Here is a 10,367-nt window from a genome sequence, read left to right as displayed (position 1 = left end):
TGACAAGCTCGGGGGGGGGGGGGGGGGGGGGGGAGGAGGGGAGGGCGGTGCTTCTTCCAATATACTCTACACACAAGGGCTAGAATGTTCTTTATAACAGACGCCTGATCAGAAAATCCTCTGCTGGAAACCCCTAACCGGCTGCCCATTGCCGTTGCAATGGAGGCCCGGATCCCAGCAGCAGCTTGATGAGCTAGCTCTCCCCAACATCTCAACTCAGTGGTGACAACCCCCACCCACCCCCATTTCCAAGACCCAGTGATACTGGGCTACTTTCAGATGCTTGAACATCACACTCGGTCTTCCAACTCGGCAACCTTGAAGACAGTATTCTTTCTTGTTTTCTTATATTTAATTTCCTCCGCTTCACTTACTCATTTCTAGTCATCCTTCATTTTTCAGACTAAACATCACTCCCTTGGGAATATATTCCCTGACCCTCCAAACCATGGTAATAAGAACCTACCACGTCTGTCTGCTGAGCACTGAGGTTATAGAAAGAAAAGATGAAGCCCTGAGCCCATGGAGCTCACATTCCAGAAGGGGAGGTAGAACATCATGAAAAATGAACGAATGCAAATGTGATGAGATTTATAATAAGAAATGCATATTTGCTCCTTGTCCTTGTTCCTGGCACGGAGCTCCTAAATGAGGTGACTTTTGGACCACACCTAAGGATGGGGGCTGGTTGCCAGGAGAACCAACCATGTGATTAGAGGGTAGAACTTTTGGTTACCCTCTGGGACAGTGGGGGCGTGAGCGGGGGCCTGGAGTTGATTCAGTCTCCAATGGCCAATGGTTGAATTAACCAGGCCTATGTAATCAAGCCTCCATGAAGCCCCAGAGGACCAGACTTGGGGAGCTTCTAGGTTGGTGAACGTGTGGAGATTTGGGGAGAGTGGCATGTGCTCGGCCCTCTCCCCATACCCTGCCCTCCACATGTCTTCCATCTGGCTGTTCCTGAGTTACATTCTTTTCTAATAAGCTGATCATCTAGAGAATAAATGGGTTCCCTGAGTTCTGTGAGCCACTGTTGGAAATTAATCAAATCTCTCATTTACAGCCAGTTGGGCTTGCGACTGGCATCTGAAGCGGAGGGCTGAGCTCTTAGCTTATGGAATCTGACACTGTCTCCAGGTGGATAGTGTCAGAATTGAGTTGAATTGTAGGGACACTCAGCTAGAATTGCTTGTTGGATGTGAGGGAACACCCTTCCCCCAACCTCCACACATGCTGGAATTGGGTACACAGGGCACTCTCAGTATAGTAAGGGGACAATTATTTTCCACAAAGCAACATATTTTACAAAGATTTCTTTGGCTCCAGACAACCAGAGAATTGTATGACACCAATTTTATGAGACCAATTTTCACGCCCTTTGACTCAACCTCTTCTTTTCATGCTTCACCCCAGAAACTTCTTGTCACGAGTAAAAACACCCATTAAAGTCCTCTTCCCCAATAAGTTACAACCTTCCTTCTGTGTTTTAGAGACTACGTCTTGTGTTCATCTCCCTAAGTTGTCTTCCTGCTCCTTGAGAAAAGTGGGACGTACTAGACAACACAGTAGGTCAACAAAGAGCCCTTTTCCGAGGCTGGACCCAGAGAGGGTCCATGAACTTAGTCCTGAGTCTCCAGCCCCTGGCACCAGGCCAGTCTAGATAGAAAGGTACTGAGCTAAGACTCATTGAAGGAAAAAAGCAATTGTTCCTTTGAATCCACCAGTGGTTTGTCATGCATGGGTTCATCTTTCCTTTGAACACAGATTATGTTTTCAGCTTGCTAGAGTAACAAGCCCCTAGCAGTATAAGGGCTTTATAGCTTAACTTTACCTTTGAATCATGATACCTGGTGCATAACAGGCTCCTGATTTTCTACGCAGGGAAACAGTAGGCTTAGCGCGGTTGAGCGGCTTCACCAGTGACACCCAGCTATGACATCTGAGGACAAGGATGAGAACTCAAGATCTACTCCAAGGCTCTTGACACCACAAACTCCCCAAATGTGACGGTGCCTTTGGTTACTGCTTTTTGGGTAAGCCGTCTCCTTCCAGGCAATAGCTGTCCCCAGGAACCTGGCAGATGAGGTGGAAGGGAGAGAATCGTTCCAGTTCCTAGGTCCCTCCGCCTTTCCTGCTCCTCCGATCCTGTCATCCATCTCTGTGCCCATGACATGCCCTGGACTCAGTCTGAGAAGGTGAGGAGGGGCCCAGGGGCGAGGGTGCTCTGTGGAGTCTAGTCTCCCTGTCAGAACTCCAAGCACCAGGGAAGGCTAGGAGCTCGGTTTCCAGGGCAACCTGCCCACCTGGTTGGTCCCTGCAGCCGCAGCCCCTCTGGGGCGCCTGAAATGGGGCCTGCGGGGGGCCCGAGCCAGCCCTGTGCCCACGTTGGCCCCCGCCAGGTTCAAACCAGAGGCAGGCTGCTCATTCTGGGCTGGAGCTCTGCCTGACACGGTTCCCATGGGGACGGCTGTGGGCACACGCTGTCTGTGGTCAGATCCCCAGATCCAACCTGCCCTGCAATTTAGGCAGCGCCTCCCAGGCTCAGAGCCTTTGGAAGGAAGATTGAGTTTCTGGTATCCTAGTCCCTCACCCCACCCCAACTCCCCAAAAAAGGTAGATTTAAGAACTTGGGGCCGCGGGGCTTTCTGTATCATGTATGGGACATGCCCTCTGTGCCAGGGCCTGGGGAACACCAACATGACTGAGGCACAGTCCCTGCCCTGAAGAAGAAGAGAGGACAGCCCTCGAGCTGACGAGTACAATGCAGCGAGCTCAGCAACCGTGGAACCTGGGACAAGAGACAGGAAGGATTGATTCACTCCGGGCAAGTTTTCTCCAGGCAGAACGGCCTCCTTCCTCATTGCAGCTTTCACAGCTGAGCCGAGGGCCCCGAGTCGCAGGAAGACTTGGGGGGTGACTATGTGACTATCACGGGAGCGTGAATCTGTAAACAAGGCTCCTCCACCTGCCAGGAGCCCCGTGTACCAGGGGTGAGGCTGGCGGTGAAAGTGGGAGAGAGAGGGGGCGCTGAGCCTCGCACCGGAACGTAATTCCTGTGGCTGATCTTCCTCCAGTGCCACCATCCCCTGCTCTTCCCTTGTGAGTACCCTCGGGAGGCGGACTCTGTTTCTCCCTCTCCACCTCCTGACGGCTCATGGCTTAGCAGCCAGGACATGCCAGGCATGTGCCCGGACCTCATCTCAGTCCTGCCACAGCCCTGCTGCCATCTGCATTTCACAGAGGAGGAAATCGAGTCTCAAGGGCATTAAGGCCCGTGCCTGGATCTCAGCACCATCGTAGGGCAGGACTTGAATTAGACGAGTCTGTCTCACAACCAGGATGTCAGGAGAGTGAGGGAGGGTCTGGAAAAGGGACCAGGATTACAGATGGACAGAAGGACAGAGTCTTGTGGGCTCCAGCAGGAAGGAGAGGGAAGTCGCACAGAGCCAGGGGGATGTTGGGCCTGGTTAAGCCGATGGCAAGGGGAGCTCCTGAAGCAGAGTCTTGAGAGGGGAGGTGGAGTGTGGAGAAGGACAGGGTGGCTGAGCTGGCCCGGTGACCGTTAGAGGGATTCTCGGAACGGGTTTAAAGGCAGTGCTGAGTGACACTCCACCGGGGACCAGGAGACCCCATCTGTTGTCTCCTGGGTCTCAGGGTCAAAATGGCTGGGGTGTGGGTGAGGAGAAGGTGAGAAAACGGTTTGGAACAATGGTTCTCAAACCTCGAGGGCATGAGAATCACCTGGAGAGCTTGTTAAACACAGATTCCTGGGCCCCACCCTGGGATTCTGACTCCAGAGGTCAGGGGAGGGGTGAGGTTCTCCATTCCTGACAAGCCCAGGGGATGCAGGAGGAGCAGGGGCTCACGGCCACCCCAGCTTTCTGAGGCTCTGAGATGAGCTTCCCCAGCAGACTCCTCTCCCTGTGATGGGGAGAAGGGGTCCCTCTCACTCCAGGAGCCACGACTGAGAATGGCTAGCACTCTCAGTCGGCTTTTGGTGCCAACTTTACAGATAATAAACCTGGAGGTCAGGGCGGGGATCCCAGAGGTTACAGCTAATAAGTGCTGAAGCCAAGACTAAATCCAGGAGCTTCGCGGAGACCCAAGAGGAGGAGACCCTCCAGGGCCTGCAGTGCCCACTGCACGGCGGGAAGGTGGAACAGGGTATTTGGGAGGCCTGGCGCTCTGCAGGCATGAGAGGCATGGACCCACCTCCCACCCAGAACTCCTTAGACCAGCGGTTCTCAACCTGTGGGTCGCGACCCCTTTGGAGGTCGAACGACCCTTTCACAGGGGTCGCCTAAGACCATCCTGCATATCAGATATTTACATGACGATTCATAACAGTAGCAACATTACAGTTATGAAGTCCCAACGAAAATAATTTTATGGTCGGGTCACAACATGAGGAACTGTATTTAAAGGGCCAGAAGGTTGAGAACCACTGCCTTAGACAGGAAGGTCACTGGGATGAGAGAGGCACTCTGCTTCGGGGACAGAGTCACCTGGGAGGAAATGGGTTCATACTATGACTTTTCCCCTCGGGGTTCAAACGTACCAGGCCACACACGGACCACGTACAGTGAACATCATTGGGATCCTTGAACTTTGCATGAGCAGGCGGCACTAGGAAAGAAAGACGCCCTCACAGAGAACAGAACAGAGCTTGGAGCCACGTGGATTTGAATATTAAAGGAGATGGGAGTTTATTCTCCACCTCAAGCTCCCGGTTACAATAGGATCGGATGGGGGCAGTGCTGGCAGGAGACAAGTGCATTATCGCTCACATTCTCTGTGAAATAGATTCCCATTCATTTAAATGACAATTGTTTTTTAGAGTCATAATTGATACCTGTTTTCATCATTTCAAAGTTAAGAGGGGGGAAAAATCAGGTAGAAGAAAAGATGCCTAAATTCAGCACCAGCAACGAGATCTGAAGGCCCCGCGCTAGACAATAGCTTTCCCTTTTCAGAGCGCGGTGCAAAGGAAAATGCGTCGCCCATCGTGGATTCGGTAGAAGTTGGGCGAAGAGATTTTTATAAGAAGAGAAAGCATTTGGGATCTCAAACCTCTTAGCCCGGAGCTGAAGGAAGAACTCCAAGATGGCCGAGAGGCAGGGTGTGCTCTCAGAGCAGCACCATGCCCAGGAGAGTCGGGAGCTCAGAATCCAATCCCATCTAAATGGACAAAGGAAATACGGAATGGCTGCTAATGGACATTTCAATCCAAGATGAAATGTGAGCCCAAGGAGCATTTCAATATAATATATATTTAATTGAAATCAACATGTAGTTCCATGCAGAGTGAGAATTGCTCTGGGACTTGTATTTTCTCCCTCTCTCATGCTTATTTTGGGAGAGAACTGTTAGCTCAAGTATTTGCTGAAGGATTGATTGATTGAATGAATGAATGAATGAAGAGATTTTTGAAAATATACTTTGAATAATGCAGTTTATTTCCCGTGTTCCCCAGGTTTTCTGCAATGAAAAGATATTATTTTGATAACTACAATAAGATTAGAACTAGGTGGAGGACTGGTGAGGAGTGTGTTCTCTTGAGAGAGAGTTTCCTGAGGAGGGCAGTGAGATGCCCGAGCTCGCTGACCAGAAATAGTACCCTCCTGAGCGGGGAAAGATGAAGGCAGATGCTGGTGGGCAAGGCTGGGGCAGTGGCTGGCTGGGTTGGAGTCTCCCTGTACCAGGAGCTGTGCACAGAGCCGGATTCCAGGGGAGACACTCAGACTGCCTCTCCCTCAACAAGCTCACGGTTTGGGACGTGAAGGTTCACGCACTTGGCGCCTGTAATGCTAAGACAACCTGTCTGCGCCTGTGGCCAGTAAAGACGGCAGGGCCGGGACGGAGCTGAGGGACTGTGTGGATGGCGGGAGCTGTGTCTACTGAGAGACTGCGGTTGGTGCAAAGGAGAAGTGTGTGTGCTGGCCACAACCCCTCTCACGGCTCAGAAATGACTGGAACAGGGCAAAGCATCTCAGACCCTCCCCCGGGTACGCTTCCTGCACTCAGAGCAGAACGTTCACGTGAGGGCTTCGCCGGGGAAGTCGGGGAGGGAGGTCAGGGTGAGCTGGGGCTGTATCTGGGCTCCTCCAGATGGGGAGGGTGGAGAGGTGGGATGGGGGAGACCCAGCAATGGATGGGCCGGAGGGCAGCCAGATGTCATTGGCAAGGTTATCCTGGCCAGCAGCACCCGTGAAACCCCAGGAGTTGCCTGGTGTGGTCATAACACGCACAGTCCAGACCCCTACTCCTGTCTCTTCTTTCGGCAAGTCTAGAATTAATTTCAAGAATCTGCCCTTTTCACGAGCGCTCTGGATGACTGGTGATCGGATACATGGTATCACCCTTCCCTGCTGAGGACAGAGGCACTGTGTCAGCCGCAATTTCCCCCCAATGGCTTGAAACAGAGGCCCCCTGAAGAGTTGCAGCCATGCCCTAGCCCGTTTGACTCATTGGGTGGAGCGTTGGCCCATGGACTGAAGGGTTCCAGGCTTGATTGGGTCAAGGGCATGTACCTCAGTTGCAGGCTCGATCCCGAGCCCCAGTTGGGGTTCATGTGGGAACCAACCAATTGATGTGCATCTCTCACATCAATGTTTCTCTCTCTCCCCTTCCACTCTATCTAACAATCAATGGGAAAATATCCTCAGGTGAGAATTAACAAAAGAAAAAGAGAAGAGTGGCAGCTGAAAGGCTTGGGGCCGTGGTCGGCAAACTGCGGCTCACGAGCCACATACGGCTCTTTGGCCCCTTGAGTGTGGCTCTTCCACAAAATACCACGTGCAGGCGCGCACGTACAGTGCGATTGAAACTTTGTGGCCCATGCGCAGAAGTCGGTAGAAGAGCCGGTATTTTGTGGAAGAGCCACACTCAAGGGGCCAAAGAGCCGCACGTGGCTCGCGAGCCATGGTTTGCCGAGCCGCAGTTTGCCGACCACTGGCTTGGGGGATTCCTCTGGAGCTGGGTGGGGACCTGCAGACAGAGCAGGAGTTGCGGGCGGGGCCCTGGGGATGGCTCTGGACCACGCTCTCCTCCTCCCCTTCTCTCTCTGCAGCGGGTGGGCACCCCTGAGCACACCACTGAGTCAATGCCACTGGCTTTCAGCAGCAGAAGGGGGCAGAGCCTACCTTACCAGTCTCCTGGCCACTGAGCACTTGGTTATTGAAAAGAACCCTTTAAGAGTGGTGTTTTGGATGAAATAAGGCTGCACTCCCATTCCAGCTGAGCTCATAATGGAGTCTAATTGTATAAAAAGTCCAATTAATGGCTTTGTAAACACAAAAGAAAGGATCCCTGCTTTTTTTCTTGACCAAAAGGCCCCAGAAGTTCGTCCTGTAAAAATGTCAAATCTTGCTTTAAAGAATGGTAGGATTTCTCTGAGCAGAGCAACAGGAAATGACTCACAGAGGGTACCCCGAGGCCACTCCGCTGTACAAAGAGGTCCCCTGCGCAGTAATGGGAGGCTGCTGGCCCACTGCGGGGAGCAGAGTGCCCCGCCCCCGGAGGGAGCTGTCCACTCCCCGGCTGGGGTCCTCTGGGGGCCAGGCACTGCTGGCACACTGGCTCAGAGGCAGAGCACATGCTGAGGCCGGGAGCACGGCAGTTAGGAACTGGCGCTTCATGGAAAACTCACCTTGGAATCAAGCTAAATTAACCTCATAAAACTGTCGGTCCGGGACTCGCCCCGGTACTGGACTCTCAGGATCTCACCTTGACCCCTTTGGTGAGCAGGTGGAGACTGGCAGGTGCCTCTCCTGGATTCTTGTGGACTAACTCGGGCCTGAATCTTCTATCCTGACTCCCTACCAGCCTCCCCTCACTTCCCTTCTCCTTTTCCTCCCTCTTCTCCCGCTTCTCCTATTTCCTCCTCAGTCCCTAGGCTTGTCCTGTTCAAGACCCCAAGAAGGACAGCGGACCTATCCCAGACCCAGATCTTCAGAGGGGGACCCGTCAGAAAATACTCAGATGGAACATGCCAGAACAAGCACAGCATCGTTAAGATAGTAAACTTTCTCTATGTCAGTTAAGTGGCTGCTGCCTCGAGCCCTTGTTAGTCAGAAAGCAGTATGGATGCAACTGTGTTCGTTATCTACCGCTGTGTAACAAGTTACCCTCACAGTTTGCCGCTTAAACCACCAGACACTTATGACCTCTCGGAGTTATGAGCATCTGGGAATGGCTTAGCTAGGTGGCTGGGACTCCGTGTCTTTCATGAGGTTGTAGCCAAGCTATCCATAGGGGCTGCAGTCATTTCAAGACGTGTCTGGGGCTGCAGATCTACTTCTAGACTCATTCAGGGGATTGTTGGCCAGCCACGATCCTTGCTGACTGTGCGAGATGTCAGTATTTTGCCCTGTGGGCCTCTCCATAGGGCTGCTCATGACCCAGCTCCATAGGGCTGCTCACGACCCAGCAACCTGCCTCCCCCAGAATGAGTGACTCAAGAGAAAGAGGCAGAGGGAACTCAAGACTGAAACTGCAGACTCTTGTGACCTAATCCCCAAAGTGGCATGCTGTCACGCCTGCTGCGTGCTGTTGGGCATGCCGAGCAAACCCGGGACAGTGTAGGAGGGGACAACTTGAGGGAATGATCACCAGGAGGCAACGATGCCTGAGGGCTACCCTGCAGGCACCCGGGGGCCAGCAATGGCAGCCACATTCCTGCCCTAGACCGGAAGGGGCCGGGGGAAGGATGCTCGCGGGAGCTGTGTGGTATTAGAGGAGCATGGCACTGCTGGAAACAGCTCCGAGCAAGCAGGAGGAGGGGCCATACCCTACTCTGCCTTCTCCTTCCCTGCAGTCCCCTGCTGGCGCCTCCTATCGGTGAACCCAACTGGAAGTTAGGCAGCAAGTGAGTCCAACTCTGTCTCCCTGGACCCCAGTCAGAGAGGAGACGGGCAGGAAGGGATCTCAGGTGAGGGTGTGGGTACACGGATTCTAATCAGTCCCCCCAAATGTTCTCCAGCTGCCCAAGCTGCCCTGGCTCCTCCCCTGTGGACTCCCTCCCCCCAATATGTCTTGTGGCCCAACAACTGAGGAGTCGCAGTGGCCGTACCTCTAATCCCCCCTTCCTACATCTCCTCTGGCCACTTCCAGGGACTCTCTCCGGGAGTCAGTGACATCCATCCTGTCCGGTCAGTGCCCACGCCTCACCGGGTTCAATGTTTTCAATACCATCCCCAGTCAACACACAGCAAAGGCGATCATGAGACCAGAGTGGAAAACAATAGTCCGAGGAGAGTCAAAAGAGGGAGTCCTGTCTAGAAAGAGGGGACCCCTGGTTCACACACTGCTCACCTTTCTGAAGCAGCCTCCACCCCGAGCAGAAACGGGGTCCTGTGTCCCCTGGGGAAGGGCTCCCCTATCTCAAAAGAGCCACTTCTTTTTGCACTTGGAATGAATCTCCCAGGGCCCCCAGCATTGGACCTGTGGAGGGTGGGGGCAGGTACAGATCATGGGCAGCAGACAAAGCCCATGTTCCAGACAGAGCCTCCTCCACGTTGTGTCCATCCTGTTCCCCGAACAGGGATGGGATACATGGAGACGGGGGGAGGGAGGGCCAGGAATCCTAAGCCATCTCAGAGTGAAGTGAAGCAGAGAAGCTTCCAGAGCTGCTTTGAGAAGGAGACAAGAAGGGGAGGGCACTCCAGGGGAGGGAATTCAGGGAGGAGGATGTGAGAGCAGGAGCCACAGAAATATGGTGAAGTGAAGCAGAGAAGCTTCCAGAGCTGCTTTGAGAAGGAGACAAGAAGGGGAGGGCACTCCAGGGGAGGGAATTCAGGGAGGAGGATGTGAGAGCAGGAGCCACCAGAAATATGCAAAGACCAGCCTGAGGACCGGCAGGGCCTGGGCGGGAAGCAATGAGTGGCCAGAGGAGAGGTGAATTGTGCCTCGCTGGCCGGCACAGGACAACCCAGCCGCCTTCCTTCCCTCTCTCCCCCGGGGCCTGCCTGAGCCCGTAGCCAGTGCCCAAAGCCAGCGGTCGCACATCTGGGGCACATCTGGGGCCGGCTGATGAAAGGGGCCGAGCTGTGGTGGAGCTGGACGCCACGCAGGAAAGGCGGCCAGGCCCCTGTAGCCGGGACTGTGTGCTGGATGATTCTTCTCATGTCTCTTCTAAGGTGATTTCCCACTCGATGAGCCAAAGCCCATCCAGAATCTTGCCCCTTTTACAACAACTCTGCCTTTTGGCACTTCTGCCCCTACAGACCTCGAACATGGATGTGTCCTCCCGCTCCTGCTCGGCTCCCCCAGAGATGAGGGGCTGGAGGGACGAACAAGCCGAGCACAGGCCTCGGAGAGCATCCACGGCAGCCCTTCCTTTTTGTTAAGGTCAAAGCCAGGCCCACAGA

This window comes from Myotis brandtii, unplaced genomic scaffold (genome assembly GCF_000412655.1).
Source record: "Myotis brandtii unplaced genomic scaffold, ASM41265v1 scaffold134, whole genome shotgun sequence".
NCBI lineage: Eukaryota > Metazoa > Chordata > Mammalia > Chiroptera > Vespertilionidae > Myotis > Myotis brandtii.
This window is presented reverse-complemented; position numbering follows the sequence as displayed.